At 41.3% G+C, this 16,917-nt stretch overlaps 1 protein-coding gene across 1 annotated transcript in view; it reads left to right on the top strand.

Annotated features, from left to right (window-relative positions):
- The window catches only part of LOC136884290 (ras-related and estrogen-regulated growth inhibitor), a 400,921-nt gene that overhangs the window by 19,289 nt on the left and 364,715 nt on the right, over positions 1–16,917 (top strand). The gene's annotated exons all lie outside the window — the stretch shown is intronic.

Genomic DNA, 16,917 nt, shown 5'->3' with positions numbered 1-16,917 from the left:
TCTAAACAGATCAATATTTTGCCTGGCTCAAGGAATAACGGTAATTTTGTTTGAAATACATATCCACATTTTTCTGTTGCGCGAAGGTAATCCCCAGGCTCACTCAAGACATGTGTTGGAATTACGACGTCGCAGCTGAGTGGAACATTCATTCTGAACACAACCAAGCTGAGTGGGTTTCGGCTCAACAGCAGCATGCGAACTTTGTGCTCGGCATTCGAAAGAGAGAATGGTTTTCCGTGGTTTTCCTGCACTAGGCAAAAGCTAGCACAGAAACATTTACAGGCCACGGCCACCATCCCTTCACCTTTCCCGCACCTCAAATCACCTCTTACAGGGCGAGTTGGTCGTGCGGTTAGGGGCGCGGGGCTGTGAGTTAACATCCGGGAGATAGTGGGTTCGAATTCCACTGTTGGCAGCCCTGAAGATTGTATTCCGTGGTTTCTCATTTTCACACTAGGCAAATACTGGGGCTGTACCTTAATTAAGGCTACGGCCGCTTCCTTCCCATTCCTAGTCATTTCCTATCCCATCGTCAGCATAAGACCTATCTGTGTCGGTGCGACGTAAAGCCACTAGCAAGAAAAAGACAATCACCTCTTCAAATCTCCTTGCCCTGACAAAGAGCGTGACCCTCTACTTTAGTAGTAGTAGCAGCAGCAGTAGTAACACTAGTAGTAGTAGTAGTAGTAGTAGTAGTAGTAGTAGTAGACCGAGCTAGGTAGCTGCAGTCGCTTAAGCGCAGCCAGTGTCCATAATTCGGGATAACACTTAATACATGCCACGGCCGCTTCCTTCCCACTCCTAGTTCTTTCCTATCTGATCGTCACTTTCACTAGATTACTCTTCCCTGACCTTCCAAAATCAACCGTTGTTACCTGACAATCCAACGGTGCGGTATTAGCTTTAGAGAGCCAAGAGAACTTATATATACATATAGCAAAAAGCAAAGTCACCTCCGTACAGGCCATGAAGGCCCTTGGAGGAGTGGAAGGTAAAGGCTTCCACCATTGTTAACCTCGGCACGTGATGGGGTAGAGTGGTTAGCTCTACGCCCGGCCGCCTTTGCCCCCAGGAATTAACCTGGTACTCATTTTTGGTGTAGGCTGAGTGAACCTCAGGACCATATGCACCTCCGAAAGTGGAAATCTCGTTTCTTAAATTTTACGACTTCCTGACGGGGATTCGAACCCACGTCCTTCCGGGCGAACCGAGCACGCCTTTACCGCCTCGGCCAGGCAGCCCCTTTATATACATATACTGGATATGTAATTAATATATATATACTACTTGTTTAACGTCGCACTAACACATCGAATGTTTACGGCAACGGAGGATATGAATGGGTTAAGATGGGAAGGTAGCGGCCGTGACCTGAATTAAGACACAGTCCCTACACTTGCCTAGTGTGAAAATGGTGAACCGTGAAAAACAATCTTGAGAGCTGCCGACGGTGCGATTCGAACCCACTATTCCAGACTGCAAGCTCACAGCTGCGCGACACTAACGGCACGGCCAAATCGTTCGGTGAACTTATAATGTTCTGGACTTCCGTCACCCTTCAGTTTATCTACACAATTGTCACAATCGTTGAAGGATGTGCGATGATAATAATAATAATAATAATAATAATAATAATAATAATAATAATAATAATAATAATAATAATGTTATCTGCGTTACGTCCCACTAACTACTTTTACGTTTTTCGGAGACGCCGACGTGACGAAATTTAATCCCGCAGGAGTTCTCTTACGTGCCAGTAAATCTACCGACACGAGACTGACGTATTTGAGCACCTTCAAATGGCACTGGACTGAGCCAGGATCGAACTTACCAAAGTTGCGGTCAGAAGGCCATCGCCTCAAACGCCTGAGACTGAGATATTTCTATTCCTCCTCTGGTTAATATTACGAGGGACCAATAAATTCCATGTTTCGGCCATAAATAGCGAGATCCATGAAAATTTTTAGGAAATGGTAGATTCAAACTCACTATCAGCAATCCCAAGGTTATTCTTCCCATGGTTTACAGTTTTCACCCTAGGCAAATTCCAGGGATGGGACCTACGCCTTAATTCAGCATATGATCGCTGACTTGCTAATAATACCCCTCCCATCTCACCGTCCCCGCAAATCTGTAAGACCGGGCAAAATCTTTGAATAGACCGGGGTATATAGGAAAACCAGAACGGTTTTTCTCCATTTTCTCTTATACTATTGAGTTTCTGTAAAATACGTGGACCGTACGTTAAACGTCTCTTCATTATAAACAACTTTCGTTATGTTCATAATTTACCTTACTCTTCAAATGACGGAGAAATTTACTATTTTCTGCGGGTATCATGCACTGCATTGAGTGACCGACAAACCGACAACGAACGTACAGGTTACCATGGCAACGTCTCTGACTGCTTGCCAGCAGGGAAGTAACGTATTGCCTTTTTCCTCATCGTGCTTTTAAATTCGTGGTTGTTCCTTGGGTAGAAGGTAAGAGAGGCGTTAATCGGCCTATCTGCGGGATATTGGCGGAATATCGTTGGAGGTTATAACCGCCCTCGAATAGATTAAGACGTAATAACACCATTAGTCATCTTCTTATTTGTTTACCTAAGAATCACTGCGCCTAAATTTCTCCTCCGTTACCGCTTTATTATATCCATAACTTCCTTAATTACTTCGTATGTACGCGAGTGCTAGAATCTACTGGATATATTTCCACCAAACTTCATATTTAGAATCCACCTGTCCTTGGGTAGGTTTTAGGGCAAATCCCTCTGAACCGTGATTTTGCACTCCCACAAAATATACACAACCAAACTTAATGGAAATTTACCTGCCTTAATAGAAATTAAATTCTAAACTTGTTTCTCATGTGTATCATTTCGATACGAGGATTAATAAGGGAGATATCATTAACGGACCGTTTTTCGGTACAAGTACCATCGGACTTAACTCAAGAGTGGGTGCGTGTAAAGCGTATTTCTTGCAACTTGAAAACTGCTGAAGATATTGGAACCAAACTTTATATTTAGCATCCACCTATCCAAAGGTAGGTTTTAAAGGTCAATAACATTTCATGTTCCCGGAATGGACTGGTGGCTTATAGGGAACCGAAATGGTGATTTTACTATTCCACAATATATACAGTACAAGACCAACCTGACTGGAAATCGACCAAACGCGGTGGAATTTCATCTCTAAACCTTTTTTCTTTCATGTGCATTTTTTCGTCAGGAGGATTAATAAGGGAGATATCATGATTGGTCAGTTTTGCAGGTTAAGTCCAGCGAACATAGCCTGAAAGGTGTTGTACGTGGAGCAGAATACTTATCTATCTATAAAAATAAAATCGTGACGAATGTGTACCTCTAAATTGACTATTTTGGCGAAATTTTCGCACAGATACCCGTTTAAGGGGTAATAATGATCATCTGCATTTTTTTTTGTTTAGTTTCCTGAAACTCCTAATTTTTACGCTCCTCGCCCAAAATCCAGATTGCGGCATAATTTGTCAGACAAAAAACAAAATTTATATTTGACAAAATTATACGTTTTAGCCTGTAACGGACGGAAAACTTCCAAGATCTTTAAATTTTTCACTTTTTATCCCCGAAGAATATCGAAATATGGAGGCAATGTTAATGGTGGGGCAGACCTTCGGGAAGTCCTATCACATAACGGATTGCACAATCTCCGTTTAATTTGGAATGATCTACACCCTTGGTCTTATTACTTTTTGTCGTATCTGTATCTCTTTTACGATTGACTTTTCTCTAATAATCGATGTTAAGTAAATTTGGATCTTTCACATGCATAATTCATACTTTCAATCACTTATAGGAAATGTAGAATCACCAAACTCTTCACGAAAATTGGCCCACCCAGTAGCCATATGTGAGCCAAATGCTATGTATGTAGCTGTCACATAATTATCCGAAAAGTAATGCAATGTGGGATAATCTTACAAAAAAATTACCCTGTTCAACGTTTCTAACTCAATCTGACCCAAGAATAGATGAGATATCATAGAACCAGCCATTTAGGCCACTAAATCCGGCGTCTTATGGTACAATCCTTTTTCGATATGACATACGTTTAGCAACAGTTAATCTGTAAATGAAGGTCTGCAATATTGTAAAAACGCATATACTTTCGTATGTCGATTCATATATATTCACTGGGGTCGATTTGTAGCGATCGAGAAAGGGTGTGTCTGCTATTGTAATCAGTACTCCCTACACCGACTTTGACTGGCAGTAGGAATGGGGTCCTTCTGCAACCCCTGTGTAACTGGCATTAGTAAGGAAAGCCTACCATTGTAATGAATAGTTCACTTCTCGATTTTACTTTCAGAAGGCAAGGGAGCATGCAGTTTTGTTTAAAACTCCCCAACCCGATTGTGTTTGGCAGTAGGCAAGGGTACCCGCAATTATAAACAAATATCACCATCTAAAATGTGACTGGCATTAGGCACATTGGTCTGCTATTTTGATGGAAACTCGCCAACTTGGTGTGATTGGCAGTAAGCTGGCTGGCAGTAGGAAAAGGGGCTTGACATTATAATGATAACTGCATAACTCAATATCGACTGATAGTAGGGTAGTTGCCTGCCATTAAAATAGAAACTCTTCCACTGTTATCTGTCTGGAAGTAGGAAAGGGGTTGCCATTGTAACGAAAACTCCACAAATCGATTGTGATCGCGCAGTAGGCAACGGGGCCTGCAATTATAATGTAAACTTGCCAACTCGATTGTGAATGGCATTAGGCAAGTGAGCCTGCCGTTATATCACAAATCCGTAACGAACACTTTACATTGGAAAGAGTGTATGGGGACCTCCCCATGCTGTTTCTCGGATAACGCTAAGAGACATGCAATTTTAAAACAATCTTATTTACTGCATGTACAGTATTTTCTTCGATATTCGAATACAATGTAGAATGCCGTAGCGAAGCACGGGTACATTTGCTAGTTATTATTAATAGAAGGCTAGCCATGAAAACGTATTATTCATGGATTTTTATTGAACGCATTTTGTTTCACGAGCTGCGCCCTTGATGTTCTTCTAGTTTCACTCTGGTCACGAGTGGTTTATACTTCAACTCATTCGCTCACAAAGTTCGTAGTCTTGGGCTGTCGATAAGAGATACTGTTCTCGGGCGATGAAGTATCTAGAGAGCACTTATGTACATCAGAGAAAATCTTCCGTAACTTATAGGCATAAAGTCAGTTGACAGGTCCTTTGTTTTATCTCGAGCTCGAACGTGTGGTCCGTAAGTTCACTTCATCGTTTGATCACGAGCAAGGGTTTTTTGAGTGTTCGACCTGACCTGACCTTCACGCTCGGCGCACAAGAACAGAGAACCACTCCATCTCCGGTGTCTGTCTACCATGACACAGTTTGTTTTATATCCATACAGGATGAGAAGTGGGTCAGTACACAGATTATAAACAAGTCAACCTCACAAAACTTTCGCCTTCACAATGGAGATCTCGTATTATAGTTAGTGCTGTAAAATAATAATCAACAATCTCATTTATTTAGAGAATCCGATACTGAATTTCTTGGACTCACAAACTCCTTTCAGAAAGATCTATTCTGAGTGAATCCCTTGCTTTCCAATAACCGTAAGCACATGAACGACGTTGTGCTTTTAAGTTTTATTAAATAGCCTTATCTTAATATTGATTTCAATCGAAAGATTATAATAACTCAAAGGAATTTAACTAGTAATAATTTAACTAGTAGTAGGCCTTCTCCGGACATTGTGAAATAAAGTTAATTTAACTCACATGTGCAATAAAGTAGGCTAATTTTACCTCGCACTTCATGCGCTAATTACATCACACCCTTCAAAATGAACCTACACCACAAAGTGATTATTTCCTGTTCAAATACTGTACAAAGAGATGATAACATATTATAGAGATCAAGTAAAAAAAATGGCGTATGGCTTTTAGTACCGGGAGTGTCCGAGGACATATTCAGCTCGCCAGGTGCAGGTATTTTGACTTGACCTCCGTAGGCGACCTGCGCGTCGTGATGAGGATGAAATGATGATGAAGACGAAATGATGATGAAGACGACACATACACCCAGTCCCCGTGCCAGCGAACTTAACCAGTGATGGTTAAATTTCCCGACCTTGTCGGGAATCGAACCCGGGACCCCTGTGCGCAAAGGCCAGCACGCTAACCATTTAATCACGGAGCCGGACACAGATCAAGTGGCCACGCGGTTTGGGTCACGTAGCTATCAGCTTACATTCGGGAGAGAGTGGGTTCGAACCCCCTGTCGGCAGCCTTGAAGGTGGTTTTCCGTCGTTTCCCATTCTCACACCAGGAACACGCTGGGGCTGTACCCTGATTAATGCCACGGTCACTTTCTTCCCACTTCCAGCCCTTTCCTACCCCATCGCTGTGATAAGATCTGTCTGTGTCGGGGTGACAGTGTAAAACAAATTGTAAAAACAAAAGTACATTACAACGAAACAACTTTTATAGCTAAATACAAATATATTCCTTTACAGCCATTAGAGACAACGTTAGGCAACAGTTACATGTTTCTGGAAGCCTTCTTCACAGCCCAAAACTTTAGCATCCTTTCTCTGGCAGCCTGTCTTCTTTCTTCCGTCCACCCACGGTGAAGTTTTGGTTCGTCATGGAATCCCTGGAATTTGCCGATCACTGACCTAAACTTTGTTGGGTTTGAGATATCTTCTGAATTTAGTCCCACCTGTTTGAGATCCTTTCTCACTTCCCTGAACCATTTGTCCGACACTTTAGGTATGCTGTCTAGTATTGTGAAAATCCTTTTCGTTAGTCTCTTCTCATCCATTCTAAATAAACGTCCATAGAATTTAAGTCTCCGTTTTCTCATGGACTCAGTTAGCCTTTCATTGTCACGGTAAAATTCTTCCGTTCCTCGCAACCTATATTGTCCATCCACAATCTTTGGACCCATTATTTTGCGAAGGACCTTTCTTTCGAATTTCTCTGCTTCTCCCAGTCCCGCTTTCCCTGTCATTTGGAGGAATTCACTAGCATACAGTCTGTTTTAATCACTGTATTGTAGTGCCTTAGTTTAGCTCGTCTGGAGATGGTTTTCTTGTATATAGGATATGTCCTACGAAAATCCGCAGCTATAATTTCAACAACTTTATTATATTTTGTACATGATAAATTCGATTAAATATACTTCTGTTCCTGTAGACAAATCATTGCCAATTTTGCATCATAGCCCACTCCATGTGATTCAAAAGACACGCAACTGCGATACATAACACCAAAGAATACATACCATAACAACATATACGAAGAAATACCAACATAGGGGAGAGGGGAAAACCCACGAGGCATAGCTGTTCTAGAACAAGAGGTACCGTACGATAACAGCATAAAAGTGATAGTAATGTAATGTATCATAATACTTTTCAAACATTTCATACAGTCTTATGACGACGATGGGATAGGAAAACGTCTGGGAGTGGAAAGGAAGCGGCCGTGGCCTTAATTAAGGTACAGCCCCTTCATCTGCCTGGTGTGGAAATGAGAAACCACGGAAAACCATCTTCAGGGCTGCCGACAGTCAGGTTCGAACCAACTATCTCCCGAATGCAAGCTGAGAGCTGCGAGCCCCTACCTGCACGGCCACGTATTCGGTCTAATTTGTTTTTTCTTAGGCTGAGTGCATCTAGATATCTTCTTCTTTTATTTGCCTTTTCCCCAATGACTTGGAGTTGGTACTGTATGTGTATTATGATTCCTTTCCTGACACGAACACCATATAAAGGGATGTTTCCACTCTTGCATGTTTCTGTGGTGGTTTGTAGTGTGATGTGCTGTATGCAAATGAAGTGCAACAGTGAGTCCTTTAGTCATCTCCATCACAGGACTTGTGCACAATAAGCTGCAACAACGCTTGTGACATCTTTTTTTTTTTTTTTTTTTTTGCTATCTTGCTTTACGTCGCACCGACACAGATAGGTCTTATGGCGACGATGGGATAGGAAAGGCCTAGGAATGGGAAGGAAGCGACCGTGGCCTTAATTAAGGTACAGTCCCAGCATTTTCCTGGTGTGAAAATGGGAAACCACGGAAAACCATCTTCAGGGCTACCGACAGTGGGATTCGAACCCACTATCTCCCGGATGCAAGCTCACAGATGCGCGCTCCCAACCGCACGGCCAACTTGCCCGGTACTCTCTTGCAACATCAAGACATCGCCTATACACCTCCACAAATCAGAATGTTATCATTCTGAACACCTGCCATATGATATGAATCTTTACATCACAGCAGTAGCGATCGGGAAAAATTGATAGCAGTCCGTCTCCTGTTTAGGTACATTTGCTTGCTGCGAAAATGAGAAGTTATAGAAAATTATCTTCAGTACTGTCGACGGTGAGAGTCGAACTCACCATCTCCTGAATGCAAGCTCACAAGCTACGTGACCCTTACCGCACATTCAGCTTGTTCGGTGAAATTTCAAACTGTCACGGCCGTAAATGAGACGGAGACGGAGCTGAAACTGCATTGCGCGCCAAGAGACAGGTGCAAGAATGCTGTATACATCACGAAATTAGTATCAGGCATACTTTAAGGTTAAGTTAGGAAACTGCACAACGATGGTAGTACTATCTGCGCACTTTTCAGCGATAGATTTGTGTACGGGTTTGAGGAGTAAGGAGGGAGCTCTTCCAGTTCCGTTAGTACTGCCAACTGAATGGAAACGAAATCTGAATTGAATCGATAATATGATCGATCGATATGAATTTTCTAAAACTTTGTTATTTTAAGCCAACAACTGTGTCACACACACATTATATAACATTATATAACATTTCTCGATGCGAATCTTATTCCTAGGGTGAATTCTATAGTTTGGCTTTGCTGTGTAAATAACAACAGTACTAGTACGTAAAGTGTACGCCAGACATCGCACAGCGATGCATAAGCGATTCATAGTTTGTGTTTCAAAGATTGCCAGTACGAAGATTGCCGAGGTCGACCGCTTCAGCACTAGGGTGTAAATCTATCGCTAAAAAGTGCGCAGATAGTAGTATCACTGTGGTTATACCATGTAAACTTACTCTTTCAATGGAACACTTTATTTGTTCTTTTCGCTCTTCTGCTTTCTTCGATTTTGGCCATCTAAGGACCACGGAAAGTAATCCTGTGAATTTATCTTAATCCTTCTTTTCTTGACTTCCAATAGTTCATCCTTTCACTTTGCTGTTTCCTCCTCGCTTGTGTCCAGATGTTATTATTACCTTTCCTCTTTTCCTTCTCCTGGAAAACCTTGAAATTTTGTATCAATATTCTGAAAGTTGCTCTGTCTTGTAATACATCGTCTGTTATTCCAATCTCTGTCATATCTTTTGTTACTCTCTGGACTCACTGGTTGCCATTCTTGCTCCTGTAAATATGGTATAATAATTTATAATTTTCTGTGGCTATTTCTAGCCGAGTGCAGCCCTTGTAAGGCAGACCCTCCGATGAGGGTGGGTGGCATCTGCCATGTGTAGGTAACTGCATGTTATTTTGGTGGAGGATAGTATTGTGTGTGGTGTGTGAGTTGCAGCGATGTTGGGGACAGCACAAACACCGAGCCCCCGGGCCATTGGAATTAACCAATGGAGGTTAAAATCCCCGAACCTGCCGGGAATCGAACCCGGGACCCTCTGAACCGAAGGCCAGTACGCTGACCATTCAGCCAACGAGTCGGACGTAAACATGGTTAAACACTCGTTTTGTCAATCTACTGTTATCCATCCTCATTATGTGACCAAAAAATGTAATTCTCCTCTTTCTAGCTGTGACTAACAGCCTTTCATTTTCTTCATCCTTGTATAGATCTTTATTCCTCCTATGTCTAATCTCTCCTTCCTTTGTTTTCAATGGTCCCCAAAATTTCCTCAATATTTTCCTTTCTTTTTTCTCTGTCTCTTCTATTTCACCAGTTTTCTTCTCGTTGTTATGCAGAATAATGAGTTAAATCAAACACTCGACTCATCATTACTATAATGTTGTCTTAATTGGATAGGTATTATCAGGTTCAACTTATCAGCTGGCAAATAAAGAGCTTATTTCCAAAGAGTTGTAAATCCAAAATTATTGATGATTTGTCATTTTTAGCCTCTATAAAATAGTTTATAGGTTCTTTCATTGTATAGCGAAAGTCGAAGTCGCATACGTTTCATATCCCATGTTAATAGAGTTCTGGAAATTACGTTTATTTGCAAAGTGACGTAACTCCAACATGTATATATTTCCAATGTGTCTTATATCCATTCTGACCAATCCGTTGCCTCTCTGGACGTCACGGGATATGACGCAGAGATATGGCTGCTTACAGCTGGTAGAGGAATAGTGTTTATGACTTACGTAGATCGCGGATTTGGAAAGGATGAAGAGAAAGTGTGGTAAACTAAAACTGTCATTTTGCCTACTGAGTATAAGAATGTTTTCGGAAACGTTCTTCTTAGCAGGGACTGGCATGTCAATACGTTGAAAACTTACAGTAGGGAACATATTAAATCAAAACTGGATTTTAATACCTCAGAGTTGAAATCTATTCAGATAAATGCAATCAAAGTTTTCTACAAATCCACATTCTCAGGGCTGACAGCATATTTTCACACACATTACTGAAGAGGGATAAAAAATGGTCGTCTTTCAAGCCCAGACAAGAACAGTCAGCCCACCCCGTGAAACAGGAGAAGATGAAAGGCATACAAATGCTTCTAAATAAACTCTACGTAACGGATCACTAATCTGCAATACCGTTTTATCAACATGTTTTTGCTCTAGCTGGCTATATTCAGTGATGGCGATGATTGAAGACGGTGTACTCCATGTTTTCAACACTATTTTAAAATGTATTTTGCTCATGTAAGTGCTGCAATAACTGATGGACTTTCTTTTTTTATCAATATTTTAAATTTAGGTAATCATCGTTGTGTTTAAGCAATTTCAATATTCATGAATGCAATCAATCAATCAATCAATCAATCACTACTGATCTGCATTTAGGGCAGTCGCCAAGGTGGCAGATTTCCTATCTGGTATTTTCCTAGCCTTTTCTTAAATGATTGGTAAGTTGTTCCAATCCCTAACTACCCTTCCTATAAACGAACTTTTGCCCCAATTTGTCCTCTTGAATTCCAGGTTTATCTTCATATTGTGATCTTTCCTACTTTTAAATACACCACTCCAACTCATTCGTCTACTAATGTCATAGCACTTTGTCCAGCAACTCGTCTCCTTACTTCCAAGTCTTCCCAGCCCAATCTTTGCAATACGTTTGTAACGCTACTCTTTTGTCGGCAATCACCCAGAACAAATCGAGCTGCTTTTCCTTGGATTTTTTTCCAATTCTTGAATCAAGTAATCCTAGTCACTTAAGGCATAAATCATTTAGTTCCTAAACGTCATAATTTCAACTTAACATTAGATAATTACGACCATTTCCACTGATAAGAGATCTTTGAAAACACTGCGTCAAGATGTGTATAAAAGTAGTGAATGAAACTGTATTATAATCATACCTAAATTTAAATAAAATATAAAGAAATTTTAAAAATGTGATTTCTGAAGTTTTGCGTTTCATGGATTTACGTCACTTTGGAAATAAGCTCTTCAAATTTTCTCCGAAAAGACTGAAGGGAGATCCACTTTTGCTATAGTACCTTCTCCATTACTGAAGGTTGGCCACAATCGCAGTGAAGTCTGTACGATGTTCAGCTGTCCTCATCAATCTACTAGAATCTAGTCCTGTCCAATCCCGTAAGTTCCCCAGCCAAGAATGTTTCTTTCGTCCGTGGCCTCTACGCCCATCAATTTTACTCTGCATGATCAATTTTAGTGAGACGTACTTTTCATTCCTCATAATATACCCAAGGTAGGCTGTCCTTTTCTTGATTGGAAAATGGTATAGTACGAGACGTGGCTGGCATTCGAGCTGCGTCGTAAGTAACAACCCTGTGTTTTATAAGTACAGCTGCATAGATGACTCACTGTAAATTTCCTTTCTTCTGTCTTGTCTCTCCATACAAAGTAATACTCTCATCGAACTCAAAGTGTTCCGCCGGTTGTTATTTCTTGACGGATGCCGTATTTAATTCTCTCTCTCTCTCTCTCTCTCTCTCTCTTGGCACGAGGAAGAGCAAATTGTGTATTTTTTCGATGGTCTCAGTATTATTTATAGCCGTAGCAGTATGGAAGATAAGGATGGTTCTGAGTAAAGACATTCAGAGCACAACTTGTGCGTCCGGATGTTTCCGGAAGGTGCAATATAGAGTGGGTCGTGCTATAACATCACTTTCTGGTCCAGTGAGTAAAGCAATGACAAACTACCTCACTCCTCATTATGGCTTGGATGCCTCATTGTAGCGTCGCCATCGATTGTTGTGGTTTCCTTACAAGCGCATAAACTTTGATGGTGCTAGTTGAGGGTCCAACCAGCCTAGAGATGAAGGCTTGAAAATCTCTCGAACTGTAGCTGTTGAAAAGTCAAATCCTATATTGTACTTCTTATTATATCGACACAACTGTCTATAACCATTGCGATTCCCGTGGAAATCCAGATTTATTTATTTATTTATTTATTTATTTATTTATTTATTTATTTATTTATTTATTTATTTATTTATTTATTTATTTATTTATTTATTTATTTATTTATTGCCAACGGCCGTAGCCGTGTTGAAACACCGGATCCCGGGAGATCTCCGAAGTTAAGCAACATTGGCCGTCGTCAAGATTTGGACGAGTTGCCACGCGCTGTGGGAATAACGGGAATGGAGGAGCGGAAAGGAACTGGCCACCCTACCGTACGTAAACTCCGGCTCAGGCACACCTCTGCGGAGGTTCGAACGCGCCTTCGGGCAGAATACACCCTTACCTTTTCTTATTTAGGCCTATTTATTTATTTTAAGAATTTTCGTGCCGGGAGAGTCCGAGGACGTGCTCGGCTCGCCTTGTGCAGGTCTTCCTATTCGACGCCCATAGCAGACATGCGCATCTGGATGTGGGATGATCATGACGTAGAGAGATGGTGAAACCCGGTATCGGCGCGCAACCCACTTTTGTTTAATAACACCAACGGGTCTACTCAAAGCTTTACGTCTCCATTCGGTGGACGAATCAACGTCTCCATTCGGTGGACGAATCACTATCAATAGCAGCATATGCCCTCACTCCATACGAACACTGCAAAGAGATATTGGAATTGAATTCAGGCTGTAGGAACGCAATCTAGTGATTAGAAAGTGTATGTCGTGCGGTTAGGAGCGCGCAGCTGTGAGCATGCATCTGGGAGATAGTGGGTTCGAACCCCACTGTCGGCAGCCCTGAAGATGGTTTCCCGTTGTTTTCCATTTTCACACCAGACAAATGCTGGGGCTGTACCTTAATTAAGGCCACGGCCACTTCCTTCCAACTCCTAGGCCTTTCCTCTCCCATCGTCGCCATAAGACCTATCTGTGTCGGTGCGACGTAAAGCCACTAGCAAAAAAATAAATTATATATCACCCTACCTGCCGGCCAACATTCTGATGGTGAAAATATTTTCGACCAGCAGGACTCGAACCGGCTTGGTTTGGTCGGGGATGAAACTGGGAAGAGGACCAGTACCTCGCCCAGGCCATTTCTAGACTTGACGCCTTAACGATAATGGCCAACAGGCGGGCATGGAAATCTAAAGAACATTCATAATTCAGAAAACAAAGGATAACTCCTGGTGAAAACTAAATTTAGTGGAGAAACATCAATTTGTTTCTACTGTTTCGTGTGGCCTCAGGTCCATTTTTCTAATCTCGGATCGTCTCTGCAGCTTTTAAATTCTACCTTGATAATGTACCCTTGGATCGGCATATGTGTGCAATATATCTGCTCCATTATTTCACTGTGGAAAATTATTTGCTTTTATTATTTCCTATGGCTCTTGCTATCCTAGCGTAGCGCTTGTACGGCAGACCCTCCGACGAGGGTAGGTAGCATCTGCCGTGTATGCGAACTGCGTGTTATTGTGGTGAAAGATACAGTTGTGCGGTGTATGAGTTGCATGAATGTTGGGAACAGAACAAACACCCAGTCCCCAAGCCATGGGATTGACCATCTAAGATTAAAATCCTTGACCTGGCCGGGAATCGAAACCGGAGCTCTCTGAACCGAAAGACACCACACTGACCATTCAGTCGGGGAGCCGAACAAATGTGAGTTTGTGTCCACGTCCCGAGGTGGTGCAACTCTGCTCAGGCACACCCACAAAGGACTAGAGATGGGAGTTACATATCGTATTATGATACTGTATTCTGTTCCATCGCAGTAAGCTGTTCCATAAATATTATGTTCCATCCGAGACCCTAATACAAAAGTAACTGTCTCAGCGAAACCAAGGGAGCTCCTGATTGGTTAACGGATGTTAGACTGCAAGCAAGCATGGCAGCTAGACTTAAGCGCGCACTCCTGCGCATGCGTGAGCGATACATTTGTAACCGCTTAGAGGCAGTACTGACATTCCTACACTGTTACTTGTCAGCCGGTTACAGAATTACAGATATTCATTAGTTGTCTCAAGAGCGTTGTATTAGGTTTACAAGAGGGAATACATACAGTTGTGTAGTTTCTCGAAACAGTTCCGCGTGGTCTTTCCAGTTAATATTTCGTGTTTTACATTGTGCTGTACGAGATGAGTAAACGACAGAAGACGAGTCCTCTGTGGTCTTATTTCACTGTCACAGACGATGTAAATAAATCTGCCCGATGTGATTTATGTGGGCAAAAATTTAGTTACAGGGGAACGGTTTCTAACTTGAAGAAACATATTGAAAGAAGGCACCCAACAATAAATATTTCCGTGTTAAACTCTCAAAACTCTACCAGTGCATGTGGGTCTGATAATGTTCATAGTACTCAAATATCAGGTCCTGGACAGCCATCGCAAGTGCCACCTCGTGTACCTATCCCTCCTCCTGAATCTTCATCATCACCTGCAGCCCGTGGGGCAGTGAAGCAACAGTCGCTGTCATCATTTTTGCCAGTGCAAAGGAAAATGAGTGATGTGCAGAAAAAGAAGCTGGACAGGCTACTATTACGGTTGTTTACCGTGGATTTTCAGCCTTTTTCTATAGTGGAAGATGAAGGTTTTGCAGCTTTTTGTACTGGATTAAACCCTGCCTACGTTTTGCCTGATAGGAAGACTATTTCATCATCACTTGTTCCAGCAGCATATGAACAGTGTATGACAGTTGTTCGTGAACATTTAATGTCGGCTTCCAGCGTCTGTTTAACTACAGACTCCTGGACGTCTAGGAATTCAGAGAGCTACCTAGCTGTCACTGCACACTTCATAAATGAAAATTTCGAACTAGAGTCAGTTTTGCTGGAATGTTCAATTTTGCCTCATAGCCACACAAGTGTTAATTTAGCTGCTGAAATTAGGTGTATTTCAGACAAATTTCATTTGTCCGAAAAAATTGTAGCCGTTGTAACGGACAACGCATCTAATATGAAAAATGCTGTTGTAAATGAACTTCAATGGAAGCACTTTCCCTGTTATGCGCACACTTTAAATTTAATCGTCCAGGATGCATTGAAACAGATACAGTTATTACTGGAGAAAGTAAAACATGTAGTGGCGTATTTTAAAAGAAGCACGACGGGCATGGAGAAGCTACTGACAGCGCAAAAGAACATGGGTTCTTTTCATCCCAAGAAACTCATTCAGGAAGTCCCCACGAGGTGGAATTCCACCTACCATATGTTACAAAGGTTTTGTGAACTAGAGGACGCAATAAAAACTTCAATAGCTCTCATAAATAGAGGTATCCCGGTCCTTTCGCAAGAGGAATGGACATTTTGTAAGGAACTTTGTACTGTTCTCAAGCCATTTGAAGAGGTTACACTCATAATGAGTGGCCATAAGTATGTAACAGGCAGCCAAGTACTTATTTTGACAAATGGCCTCACAAATGTTTGCCGAAAACTGTTAATTGAGCCCTTCAGTGAAACAGTAATCGGCGTTGTAAACAAATTATATGAGGGACTCACTACAAGATTCAAAAATCTAGAGTACAACGAAGCGATTGCCTTATGTACGTTTCTGGATCCAAGATTCAAGTTACTGGCATTCACAGACAAGACTGCAGGAGAACTAGCAAAGAAGCGTACAATCGAACTGCTATCAAAATTAAACAAACAAGAGCAGGTTATAGCTAACGCAGATGATGGTAAACAAGTTCTGGAAAGAGATGACAACAGGAGTGAATTCTCTATTTGGACTGATTTTGATAATGTGACATCTTCGAGAAAACCCACAGGTAGGTTGATATGATGGTGATAAATAATTATAATAATAATAATAATAATAATAATAATAATAATAATAATAATGAACACCTATGAGACATAGTATTATAATTGTTCTTTTCTTTATTAGGTACACCATTGTCAGCTGCTGCCATTGAAATTAACCGTTACTTGGATGACGAATTGCTGCACCGAAGTCGGGACCCACTACAATGGTGGAAGGAGAACTGTTACATCTATCCAACTTTATCGAACTTGGTCAGGCTGAACTTCAACATTCTTGCTACCTCTGTGCCCTGCGAAAGATTATTCTCTAAAGCAGGGCAAGTGATAAACGATCGCCGAACACGCTTAAGCTCAAAGAACTTGGGCAGGATTTTGTTTTTAAACATGAATTCGTACCTATTGCGTAGAGTATAGACTAATCTTCTCCTAAAGTATTGCAGCTCATGTTGGGTTTTATTTTGTATAGTTTTATAAATGAAATAATAATCATGAATTAATATCAATTGCTCGGGTATTCTTTGCTTGTCTATCACTATGCTGTATAAATGTAATAATGTGTATGATGTTAAAAAGTCATTTAACTGGTCCCTGTTTTGAC

This window comes from Anabrus simplex, chromosome 1, assembly GCF_040414725.1.
Source record: "Anabrus simplex isolate iqAnaSimp1 chromosome 1, ASM4041472v1, whole genome shotgun sequence".
Classification (NCBI taxonomy): domain Eukaryota; kingdom Metazoa; phylum Arthropoda; class Insecta; order Orthoptera; family Tettigoniidae; genus Anabrus; species Anabrus simplex.
Note: the sequence above shows the minus strand (reverse complement) of the source record. Positions and strands in the feature narration are given on the sequence as shown.